Consider the following 13601-nt stretch of genomic DNA (forward strand, 5'->3'; position numbering starts at 1 on the left):
CACTACCTGTACAAGGACAGGAGCCCACAGTACACAGGACAGTAAGAGGCAGCACTACCTGTACGAGGACAGGAGCCCACCATACACAGGACAGTAAGAGGCAGCACTACCTGTACCAGGACAGGATCCCACCGTACACAGGACAATAAGAGGCAGCACTACCTGTACCAGGACAGGAGCCACCGTACACAGGGCAGTAAGAGGCAGCACTACCTGAACCAGGACAGGAGCCCACCGTACACAGGGCAGTAAGAGGCAGCACTACCTGAACCAGGACAGGAGCCACCGTACACAGGACAGTAAGAGGCAGCACTACCTGTACCAGGACAGGAGCCACCGTACACAGGACAATAAGAGGCAGCACTACCTGTACCAGGACAGGAGCCACCGTACACAGGGCAGTAAGAGGCAGCACTACCTGTACCAGGACAGGAGCCACCGTACACAGGACAGTAAGAGGCAGCACTACCTGTACCAGGACAGGAGCCACCGTACACAGGGCAGTAAGAGGCAGCACTACCTGTACCAGGACAGGAGCCACCGTACACAGGGCAGTAAGAGGCAGCACTACCTGTACCAGGACAGGAGCCCACAGTACACAAGACAGTAAGAGGCAGCACTACCTGTACCAGGACAGGAGCCACCGTACACAGGGCAGTAAGAGGCAGCACTACCTGTACCAGGACAGGAGCCCACCGTACACAGGACAGTAAGAGGCAGCACTACCTGTACCAAGACAGGAGCCCACAGTACACAGGACAGTAGGGGGCAGCACTACCTGTACCAGGACAGGAGCCACCGTACACAGGGCAGTAAGAGGCAGCACTACCTGTACCAGGACAGGAGCCCACCGTACACAGGACAGTAAGAGGCAGCACTACCTGTACCAGGACAGGAGCCCACAGTACACAGGACAGTAGGGGGCAGCACTACCTGTACCAGGACAGAAGCCACCGTACACAGGGCAGTAAGAGGCAGCACTACCTGTACCAGGACAGGAGCCCACAGTACACAGGACAGTAGGGGGCAGCACTACCTGTACCAGGACAGGAGCCCACCGTACACAGGGCAGTAAGAGGCAGCACTACCTGTACGAGGACAGGAGCCACCGTACACAGGGCAGTAAGAGGCAGCACTACCTGTACCAGGACAGGAGCCACCGTACACAGGGCAGTAAGAGGCAGCACTACCTGTACCAGGAGACAGGACCCCACTATACACAGGACAGTAAGAGGCAGCACTACCTGTACCAGGACAGGAGCCCACCGTACACAGGGCAGTAAGAGGCAGCACTACCTGTACCAGGACAGGAGCCCACCGTACACAGGACAGTAAGAGGCAGCACTACCTGTACCAGGACAGGAGCCCACCGTACACAGGACAGTAAGAGGCAGCACTACCTGTATCAGGACAGGAGCCCACCGTACACAGGGCAGTAAGAGGCAGCACTACCTGTACCAGGACAGGAGCCCACTATACACAGGACAGTAAGAGGCAGCACTACCTGTACCAGGACAGGAGCCACCGTACACAGGGCAGTAAGGGGCAGCACTACCTGTACCAGGACAGGAGCCCACAGTACACAGGACAATAAGAGGCAGCACTACCTGTACCAGGACAGGAGCCCACTATACACAGGACAGCAAGAGGCAGCACTACCTGTACCAGGACAGGAGCCACCGTACACAGGACAGTAAGAGGCAGCACTACCTGTACAAGGACAGGAGCCACCGTACACAGGACAGTAAGAGGCAGCACTACCTGTACCAGGACAGGAGCCACCGTACACAGGACAGTAAGAGGCAGCACTACCTGTACCAGGACAGGAGCCCACTATACACAGGACAGTAAGAGGCAGCACTACCTGTACCAGGACAGGAGCCCACTATACACAGGACAGTAAGAGGCAGCACTACCTGTACCAGGACAGGAGCCACCGTACACAGGACAGTAAGAGGCAGCACTACCTGTACGAGGACAGGAGCCCACCGTACACAGGGCAGTAAGAGGCAGCACTACCTGTACCAGGACAGGAGCCCACTATACACAGGACAGTAAGAGGCAGCACTACCTGTACCAGGACAGGAGCCACCGTACACAGGGCAGTAAGAGGCAGCACTACCTGCACCAGGACAGGAGCCCACTATACACAGGGCAGTAAGGGGCAGCACTACCTGTACCAGGACAGGAGCCACCGTACACAGGGCAGTAAGAGGCAGCACTACCTGTACCAGGACAGGAGCCCACTATACACAGGACAGTAAGAGGCAGCACTACCTGTACCAGGACAGGAGCCCACTATACACAGGACAGTAAGAGGCAGCACTACCTGTACCAGGACAGGAGCCACCGTACACAGGACAGTAAGAGGCAGCACTACCTGTACGAGGACAGGAGCCACCGTACACAGGACAGTAAGAGGCAGCACTACCTGTACCAGGACAGGAGCCACCGTACACAGGACAGTAAGAGGCAGCACTACCTGTACCAGGACAGGAGCCACCGTACACAGGGCAGTAAGAGGCAGCACTACCTGCACCAGGACAGGAGCCCACTATACACAGGGCAGTAAGAGTCAGCACTACCTGTACCAGGACAGGAGCCACCGTACACAGGGCAGTAAGAGGCAGCACTACCTGTACCAGGACAGGAGCCCACCGTACACAGGACAATAAGAGGCAGCACTACCTGCACCAGGACAGGAGCCCACTATACACAGGGCAGTAAGAGTCAGCACTACCTGTACCAGGACAGGAGCCCACTATACACAGGGCAGTAAGAGTCAGCACTACCTGTACCAGGACAGGAGCCCACCGTACACAGGGCAGTAAGGGGCAGCACTACCTGTACCTGAGTGCTCTTTGCACAATCATTCCAAAGTAAATTTGTATCTATTGATTGTCCGGACATTTCCAGTCTCCTTGTACTACTTATTCTAAAAATGGATGAGGAGGATAAATATTAATGTTGCGAATGCTGTAAGTGACTGCGGTAGTTTCCACGTGCCAAAAACATTACAAACAGTATTAGACGAGTGCAAGCTCTTTAACCAACAGAATAATTTTGATACTTTATATGACCCCAAAAATCACTAATTTCATCCAATTAATGGGAGATTTAGAAAACCTGGTGCTGAGGAAAAGCAGAGGAGCTGTCCATGAAAAATTGGAATTTTGTTATCTGAGCGGTTGCCATGGCTAACAGCACTTTCTCTCTGCACCCGTTGCCACTTATCTGTGGGATGAGACTAATGAGCTTCTCCATAGATGAATCTCTAGGAACTTTTCCTGAAAAGAACTACACTGTGTGCAGAATTATTAGGCAAGTTGTGTTTTGATCACATGATACTTTTTATACATGTTGTCCTACTCCAAGCTGTTCGGGCTTGAGAGCCAACTACCAATTAAGTAAATCAGGTGATGTGCATCTCTGTAATGAGGAGGGGTGTTGTCTAATGACATCAAAACCCTATATAACCCTTCATTATTAGGCAACTTCCTTTCCTTTGGCAAAATGTATCAGAAGAGAGATCTGATTGGCTCTGAAAAGTCCAAAATTGTGAGATGTCTTGCAGAGGGATGCAGCAGTCTTGAAATTGTCAAACTTTTGAAGCGTGATCTCCGAACAATCAAGCGTTTCATGGCAAATAGCCAACAGGGTCGCAAGAAGCGTGTTGGGCAAAAACGGCGCAAAATAACTGCTCATGAATTGAGGAAAATCAAGCGTGAAGCTGCCAAGATGCCATTTGCCACCAGTTTTGCCATATTTCAGAGCTGCAACTTTACAGGAGTAACAAAAAGCACAAGGTGTGCGATACTCAGGGACATGGCCAAGGTAAGGAAGGCTGAAAAACGACTACCTTTGAACAAGAAACAAGATAAAATGTCAAGACTGGGCCAAGAAATACCTTAAGACTGACTTTTCCAAGGTTTTATAGACTGATGAAATGAGAGTGACTCTTGATGGGCCAGATGGATGGTGGGGGACTGGTATGGGCTGGTATCATCAAAGATGAACTTGTGGGACCTTTTCGGGTTGAGGATGGAGTGAAGCTCAACTCCAAGACCACCTGCCAGTTTCTGGAAGACAACTTCTTCAAGCAGTGGTACAGGAAGAAGTCGGTATCATTCAAGAAAAACATGATTTTCATGCAGGACAATGCTCCATCACATGCCTCCAACTACTCCACAGCGTGGCTGGCCAGTAAAGGTCTCAAAGAAGAAAAAATAATGACATGGCCCCCTTGTTCACCTGATCTGAACCCCATAGAGAACCTGTGGTCCCTCATAAAATGTGAGATCTACAGGGAGGGAAAACAGTCCACCTCTCGGAACAGTGTCTGGGAGGCTGTGGTGGCTGCTGCACGCAATGTTCATCGTAAACAGATGAAGCAACCGACAATCTATGGCTGGAAGGCTGCTGAGTGTCATCATAAAGAAAGGGGGCTATATTGGTCACTCATTTTTGGGGGTTTGGTTTTTGCATGTCAGAAATGTTTATTTCTAAATTTTGTGCAGATATATTGGTTTACCTGGTGAAAATAAACAAGTGAGATGGGAACATTTGTTTTTTTTTAAGATGCCTAATAATTCTGCACAGTAATAGTTACCTGCACAAACAGATATCCTCCTAAGATAGCCAAGTCTTAAAAACAAAACAAAAAAAAAACAAACACCACTCGAACTTCCAAAAATATTAAGCTTTTGGGTTGATTGAGAACATAGTTGATGATTAATAATAAAAATAATCCTGTAAAATACAACTTGCCTAATAATTCTGCACACAGTGTAGATATGGCCTCCGACTATAACCCCAGGCCATAACTAGCGGACGCACCGAGCCCGTGTATTAATGGACAGCCGGCATGCAACGCTAAACTGCAGGCAATGGGGGAAATACACCAGAATATAGGGGGCCCAATGCCCATACACATTTGATAAATATTGGCCAAACTTATGAATATTGGCAGGACCAGTAGACCATCAATTGTGACCCCAGGCTGTCCCGACTTTCCTTTGACTGCATATGTGGGGATGAAAGAAGGATTGGACATGTTGGATGTCAACATGCCTGATCCTTCCATTATAAGGGAAATAAGTTGCTACTAGAGGGGTCCGCATTTCTTTCTTCTCACTGAGCCAAGCACATTTATAGGTGGGGGAGAGGACCACTGTTGGTCTCCTTTAGAGAAGTCGTCTTATTGACAACAAGGACCTGTACAAATGAGAAGACCTCTATAAAAGGGGTTGTTTCATCAGAAATAATCCTTTGCAGAATGCATCCCCCTCCCTGAGATGATCAGCTGATGGGTGGCACGAGCGGAGCTGGAGAAAACAGTCTGGGTCATGTCGTATAACATGGCAGCCAACAAAATGAACGGCCATGCAATACCGGGACAGCGTCAGCCCTCCAGAACAGTTCTCTGCAGAAGACCCCCTTTGTGGTGTCCACTTGCCCCTTACAGAGCGCATAGGGTGGTTTGCATTTAAAGGGTTTTTCCATCTCGCATATTAGATACCTTATTTGATGGCAGGGGGTCGGACTGCTCCCCCCAAGCCAATGGCTCGCTGCAGGTTGCAAGCAGTGGGACCTTGGGAGGTCAGATAGGTTAATATTTCGGAAGGTACATGGGGGGTATAAGGAAGGCAGAAGCTGCAACTATTTCTATATACCAAGCAAAAAGGTTTGGATGGGAGTCTAAAAGGCAGATAAATATTAGGCAAAAATCTGTGGAAAATGAAAAAGGATTTTCTAAAAGGGTGAAAGCCACACGTACAAGGTGAATAGTTCTCAGCCCCAACGTTGGAATGAGGCTGATGAGAAGAAGCAGCGATGGCCGCCTGATCCTGGTGTTAATGTTAGGATTAAACACAGGCCCCGAGGCTAGAACTAAAACAATAGCTGGGGCGGGAGAGACCCCAGACCGCTCGGGAGAGGGCACGACAACACATCGGGGCACTGAAGCGACCACGGGCACCTACCACAGAGGCCGCCTTACTATCCCTAAAGGGGGTCAGCAACGGTTTTTCTTAAAGGGGATGTCCATAACTGTCTAAAGTAAAAAAGCCATAAATGCTTGGACTTAGAAACGAAATGTACTTCAATCCTTGATGCTAGTCACTGCTCCCAGGATCGGAAGGGGTCAGTGCGTCCCACCATCAATAAACTAGATTTACACGTCCTATATATAGTATAATCGTCTATATACACCGCTGTCCTGGACCCGCACCGCTGCAAATACACCTAGGCTGTGACTCCTAGCGAAGGAGACAACGCCGCCATAACCTTAAGGCCTCATTCAGATGGATTTTTTCCCCCCCATTTTGTGCACTGGATCTGATTTTCATCTATTTTTTTACCATTTTCACCACCAATGTTAAAAAAAAAAAATTGTCTTTGAGTCAGCGTTTCCTGGTCTCTAAACAGTATTAAAAAAAAAAAATAAAAAAAAAAAATGGACGTCACTAAGATGACACACGGCTGGTGTGCGCACGCGGTCTTTTTTTCACTGACCTGTAGATTTTTGGTTGAAACGCAGTCTGCAAAAAAATATAAAACAAACTTTTTTTTTTTTAAACGACAAAAGTGAAAGGCCAGACATACTATAATGGGTACTTATGGGTGAAAAAACGTGGGTCTGAAAGAAACCGAAATAGAGTCGATTTCCCACAGATCTGATTCTGACAACCTATTTTTCTTAACCATTAAACCCATCAAACCCACAGCACGGCCGTGTTCACACACAGCGTACATCTGCACGTTTTCTCCAGTTGTCCACACTAAACTTTGCAATAGAAATCTTCACTCTCTGATTATTGCAGTTATTTAGCTGCGTTTTCCCCATTATTTGATGCTTTTTATTGTGTGAGTACAGAAATGCTTCGATTCTGCACTTAAAGCTACTGCATTTTTATGTGCGTTTTTTTTTTTTTCAGCCTCCCCCACAGAAGCTTACAGGGGGAAAAACCGCACCAAAAACACATAGATCGGCAGCTTCTTTAGAGTATGTGCACACAAGGTCTGATTTCAAGAAGATTCCACCTGGAAACTGTCTGAAAAAGTATTTAAAAAAAAAAAAAAGAATGAATGTCTGAAGAAGACTTGCTGCGCACGTTCCGTCTTTTATTCGCTTCAGGCTTTGGAATTCATAAAGTGGCTAAAAGCGATGAGAGGTCAATATGGCGGCTTCTGCAGCTGCGGAATATATGGAATTAAAAATTTAAAAAAATACACTCGCACTTTCCTGAAACATCAGTGCGTGCGCAGGCCCCAGGGCCGCAGCGGACAGGGACTCTCATTAATTCACATACACTAATGATTTTACTGGTAAATGAAAATTTTCTAAAAAAAAATAAATAAATAAATAAAATGCATTTATGCTATGTGAGAACACGGCCTTTGAAGGACAAACAAAATGCAAAATGGCCCTAAAAATGCACAAAAAAATAAAATAAAAATACATATTGCCTTTGATCTTCTGTTCTGACTGGCGCAGCGCTATATACAATAATACGGAAATTTTTTTGCAAAAATAAAATAAAATAAACAGCACGTAAACCCATCCCAGGGCTCGCTCCCACCCCAGGGCTCGCTCCCACAGGACGGACCTGCCGTGGAAATTCCTTAGTGAAAAAAAAATTCACAGCAAAAATTCTTGTGGCAAAAAATAAAAATAAATGTATTTTGTGGAATTTCCACTTTTTTTTTTTTAATGCTGTGGATTTCTGAGTGTGGAAATTCCACAGTGGGAGCATCCCGGGGGGAATGGCCGGCTATAGGACGGGTGCCCACCTCAGGGACATGGCAGGGTGCTGAGGATTAACCCTCAGGATGCCGGGAGCATCCTCCCAGCACTGTGTGTGGGCGGGTGGAGCCGCACTGGGAAGAAGATGCGCTCGCCCTTCCCGGCGCTTTTATTCCCTAGCACACGCACCGGGTGAGCGGAAGGACACATAATTAGAAGGCGGAGGGATACGGTGCCGCGATAAAACATCCCCACACGTTCGGTTACTCACAGCTCAGGCGCAGCGCTCGCTCCTCTTCTCCTCCTCGTTGCCGCTGCTGCCGCTGGTATGAGCGGAGGTAGCTACGCATGCGCCGTGATGGTAACAAACCACCTCCTCCTCTCAACAGTGCGATAAGAGGCGTTGCCTTAGTTTGCGCAGGCGCGAAAGAGGAGGCGCGGTAAAGTCTGCGTCACAGGTTGCTAGGGAGATTGGTTGCTGCAGGAAGCGGCGGCGCTCAGTGCTGTCACCGGGAGGCGGGGAGACCACCGAAAACATCAGTCTGCCCCCCAGCTCGGGACTTGTAGTGGTACAAACGCCACAAGACATTGTTCACACTTTGCGGTTTTTTTTCTCCTGTCATTCATCCAAGACTGGGAACTTTTATCCATTTCTCCACACAAGAGCTTATTTTTTGCCAGACAAGTTGCCGTTTTGAACCACCCCGTTCAGGGCTCCAGAGTTTTTTTTATTTTACTAAATAAAAGATTCAGAAACTTGTAAAAAATATATATATATATTTCTTTGTCTCCATTTTAAAAGAGCAATAACATTATTATTTCCCCCCTGAAGGAGCCGTGCGAGGGCGCAATTTATTTCTCTTAAAATTTTGTACATTTTCATCTCTTTTATTATTTGTGGGGGAGACACAGCTTCCTGAAGGAATAACCGTTCTGGCAGATTTCTTGTTTTCCGCTTGATGCCATTAACCGCATGGGTCAAATTTACATTTTGATGTAGTTTTGTTGCAGAAACATATATTTACTTTTATTTCAAATTATTTTTATGGGTTTTTCTTTATAAACTTTCGTTACTTTTCATTTTCAGTCCTGCTGTGGGGTCAGAAGCTGCTGTCACTTATGGAGATGGGAGGACGGAGTCACTTCACAGGGGTTATGGAAGCCCAGTTTGCTTTGATAGCGGCCTCCAGCTCATCTGCATTGTTGGGTCTGGTGTCTCATCTTCCTCTTGACAATATCCTATAGATTCTCTATGGGGTTAAGGTCGGGCGAGTTTGCTGCCAGTCAAGCACAATGATACTGTTGTTTGTAAACCAGGTATTGGTACTTTTGGCAGTGTGGACAGATACCAAGTCCTGCTGGAGAATGAAATTTCCATCTACAAAAAGCTTGTTGGCAGAGGGAAGCATGAAGTGCTCTAAAATTTCCTGGTAGACGGCTGCGCTGACTTTGGTCTTGATAAAACACAGTGGACCTACACCAGCAGATGACATGGCTCCCCAAACCATCACTGGTTGTGGAAACTTCACACTAGACCTCAAGTAGCTTGGATTGTGGCCTCTCCACTCTTCCTCCAGACTCTGGGACCTTGATTTCTAAATGAAATGCAAAATTTACTTTCATCTGAAAACAACCCCTTGGACCACTGAGCAACAGTCCGGTTCTTTTTCTCCTTGGCACAGGTAAGACGCTTCTGGCGTTGTCTATTGGTCATGAGTGGCCTGACACAAGGAATGTGACACTTGTAGCCCATGTCCTGGATACGTCTGTGTGTGGTGGCTCTTAAAGCAATGACTCCAGCAGAAGTCCACTCCTTGTGAATCTCTCCCAATTTTTTGAATGGCCTTTTCTTAATCCTTTCAAGGCTGCGGTTATCCCGGTTGCTTGTGCACTTTTTTCTATCACACTTTTACCTTCTACTCTCCTTTCCATTAATATGCTTGGATACAGCACTCTGTGAGCAGCCAGTTTCTTTAGCAATGACCTTTTGTGGCTTCCCCTCCTTGTGGAGTGTGTCACTGACTGCCTTCTGGACATCAGTAAAGTCAGCAGTCTTCCCCATGATTGTGGAGCTACTGGAACAGACTAAGGGACCTTTTTAAATGCTTAGGAAGCCTTTACAGTGTTTTTGTTAATTACCGTATTCTACTTTACTGAGATAATGACTTTTGGGTTTTCATTGGCTGTAAGCCATAATCATCAACATTAACAGAAATAAACGCGTGAAATAGATCACTCTGTGTGTAATGACTCGATATAATATAGGAGTTTCACTTTTTGTATTGAAGAACTGAAATAAATTAACTTTTAGATGATATCCTAATTTAGTGAGAAGCACCTGCATAATCTTGACAATGTTGCTTTTCAGTGCGGACTGAATCCCATGTAGGGGCGCTGACACAACTAGTAAAACTCATGTTTGTTATTACTTGCCACTGCAAGAGTCCAGTTTATATCCCCACATAATAATCCCCCCCCCACGATAAACCCCCCGAATGGAGGGGGAAACGCATCGGGAAGCTACACAAACTTTCATGGGCAACTTGTGAACAGGCTACTTGAGTACTGCTCTTGTAAGGACGGGAGCATTGCAGGGGCATGACATGGAGTTTTAGGGAAAAAAAGAGTAAATTATCTCCCCCGTTATCATTGTTTCCCTCCTGCTTCTGTCTCCTGCATTCAGCACGGGAAGAAAACTACATTGGTGAGATCAACCCATATTTCTGTACGAGAACTGGTTACCTTGAGCACTAGCACTTTATGTCTTGTCTAAATTGTTATATGTATATATGTTGGCCTTACTTTTATGATACTAATTAAAAGTTATATTTCATTTAATTCCTTACCTTGATCAAACCTATTATACTTACTGCAAGTAATGGTGGCCGGATATACCCACTGTACTCTTGCTGGGTTCTTCTCAATGTGAGGATTCACAAGTCTGCAGTCACATAAAGTGACTGCAGACTTGTACCCTAAAGGCCCCGTCTCACATAGCAAGATCGCTAGCGAGATCGCTGCTGAGTCACAAGTTTTGTGACGCAACAGCGACCTCAGTAGCGATCTCGCTATGTGTGACACGTACCAGCGACCAGGCCCCTGCTGTGAGATCGCTGGTCGTGTCGGAATGGCCTGGACTGTTTTTTGGTCGTTGAGGTCCCGCTGACATCGCTGAATCAGTGTGTGTGACACCGATCCAGCGATGTCTTCACTGGTAACCAGGGTAAACATCGGGTTACTAAGCGCAGGGCCGCGCTTTGTAACCCGATGTTTACCCTGGTTACCAAAAAAAACAAACAGTACATACTCACCATCTGATGTCCGTCAGGTCCCTTGCCGTCTGCTTCCTTCTCTGACTGAGATCCGGCCGTACAGCGAGAGCACAGCACAGCAGTGATGTCACCGCTGCGCTCTGCTCTCACTGTACGGCCGGATCTCAGTCAGAGCAGGAAGCAGACGACAAGGGACCTGACGGACACCGAAAGGCGAGTATGTACTGTTTGTTTTTTTTGGTAACCAGGGTAAACATCGGGTTACTAAGCGCGGCCCTGCACTTAGTAACCCGATGTTTACCCTGGTTACCCGGGTGCTGCAGGGGGACTTCGGCATCGTTGAAGACAGTTTCAATGATGCCGAAGTCGTTCCCCTGATCGTTGGTCGCTGGAGAGAGCTGTCTGTGTGACAGCTCCCCAGCGACCACACAACGACTTGCCAACGATCACGGCCAGGTCGTATCATTGGTCGTGATCGTTGGTAAAACGCTATGTGAGACGGGGTCTTAAGGCCGGACAACCCCTTTAAAGCTGATGATAATAATCTAATGAGGATTAGGAAAATAAAAAAATGTGATCTTACTGTGAGCTATGGAAATGAAAGTCCAATCATCTGGTCTCTGCGCACATTGGAATAGAACAAGGAAGCGATGTATCAGCTAATCACAGGGAGAATCGCGACCCCGCTGTATTTCCCATTCCTGACTTGATTAGCTATTGTGTATTCAACATGCTAAGTGGCTTTTTATATTCTGACTTTGACTTGTGCCTATTTTTATCATGATTATATTTAGCTCTGTCTATTATCCTTCTGTTCAAGCTATAATAATGTCAGAAGTGCGGCACGTGACCGATGACGCCACCGCGGCAGTCATGTGGCAGTATGGCATATCATGGCTGGATGTCTGGGAAGCCGTGAGAACCGCCTCTCACCCGGCTGCATCCGCTGCTCTTCTATTGATTAGCCGTCCTGGTGCAACCTCACATCTACCTTGTTCTGTCTCCTCATGAGGCGAATGGAGGTGTAGCTGACTGATAAGGTGCTGTGAGATTTTTTCCTATCTCCATATCCAAGATGGGGAGCAGAAAGGACCAGCGCAGACTCAGCGTCGAATGTAGAACCACAGCGTGGAAACAATGCAAATACAAATATTGAAGTCGTTTGACGCTTGTTCCCGAGTTTCTTTACACCGGCTGAGGAAGAATGATGGGTCCTCGATACAGCATAATGCAGGTCCCATATAGTACATATAGTATATTGCACTCTCCATGGTCCTTGATAGAGTACAATGCAGCCTCCTCAAAGTATAATGTAGCCTCCCTGAGAGTATACTGCAGCCCCCCGCCCATAGAGTATACAGCAACCACCCTCAGGGTATACTGCAGCCCCCTCATAGAGTATAATGCAGCTCCCTCTTTGAGTATGATGCAGCCTCATACACACAATATAATGCAGCCCCCTAAGAGGATAATGCAGCCCCCTCTTAGAGTATAATGCAGCCTCATACACACAGTATAATGCAGCCCCCTCAGAGTATACTGTAGCCCCTCGTAGAGTACAATGCAGCCCCTTACACACAGTATACTCTAGCCCCCTCAGAGTATAATGCAGCCCCCCCCCACACACACATAGTATAATGCAGACACACACAGTATAGTGCAGCCCCCTACACACAGTATAATGCAGGCCCCCCACACAGTATAATGCAGCCCCCCACTCACAGTATGCTGCAGCCACCCCACACAGTGACACAGTATAATGTAGCCCTCCTCATAGAGTATAATGCAGTGCAGACCCCACAACACAGTATAATACAGCCCACACAAAGTATAGTGCAGTCCCCTCACAAACGTCTATGATGCCGATAAGTTGAATGCCCAATGGGGGGTGGCACCGGGTCCCTCTTACGGGCCCCATAACAGCCGCATGGTGTGCTGCTATTTGCGGCACGCCACTGGCTAGTGGCCCCTGGAGGAGCGTGGGCCCTGCGCAGCTGCCTGGTCTGCCTGCCCCAAACACCGGCCCTGCTCATATCGTATATAGGGAGATGTCAGCATACTTAATTCTGCTCAATATTAATTGATACAATTAATATTAATATAAAATCATTATAATTAATATGTTAACATTAATACTGAGCAGAATTAATTTTATCTTATTGGTTTGGCCCTCCATAACAGTCATGGTCTCTCATATGTCCCCTTGGCACTGAAGAATCCCGACAACGCTTAGTGTGTGAGGTATGAGGACTCACAAGTCTGCAGTCACATAGAGTGTGTAGCGCTACTACAGACGCCCCTGCATGGTGTCCTCTTCTCGCCATGTAGGGACGCTGACTTCCTCACCGCCCCGGTCCCCGGCGTGCTTCCTGGTTGTGTGCGCGCTGCCGCCCCTGGTGGCGCGCATAGTGTGCACGTGCTCTCCTCCTCTTAAAGGGTCAGCGTGCCCATTTTGCTAAATGCCGTCAGCCTATGGCTGAGAGACATTTAGCATAATGTGTACACTTGCAAGATGACTCCCAGTCAATAACTGGGAGACATTTTGTATAAAAGTCTCCCTCTTCCTGAGGGAGTCACCAAGCAAC

The 13601-nt window shown here is 47.5% G+C and overlaps 1 protein-coding gene across 6 annotated transcripts in view; it reads right to left on the reverse strand.

The window, feature by feature from the left end:
- Positions 1-8278, reverse strand: part of CYRIA (CYFIP related Rac1 interactor A) — a 64085-nt gene extending 55807 nt beyond the window's left edge. For 3 of the 6 annotated variants that reach the window (XM_077291462.1, XM_077291455.1, XM_077291458.1), the window contains exon 1: positions 8016-8152. The gene's annotated coding sequence lies outside the window, so the exon portion shown is untranslated. Of the gene's footprint in view, positions 1-6513; positions 6540-8015 lie in introns of all 6 variants that reach the window. The other 3 variants (XM_077291460.1, XM_077291456.1, XM_077291459.1) reach the window with 3 other exon arrangements.
- Positions 8279-13601: the final 5323 nt, after the last annotated feature.

The sequence above is a fragment of the Ranitomeya variabilis genome, chromosome 2 (assembly GCF_051348905.1).
Source record: "Ranitomeya variabilis isolate aRanVar5 chromosome 2, aRanVar5.hap1, whole genome shotgun sequence".
Taxonomy (NCBI): Eukaryota; Metazoa; Chordata; class Amphibia; order Anura; family Dendrobatidae; genus Ranitomeya; species Ranitomeya variabilis.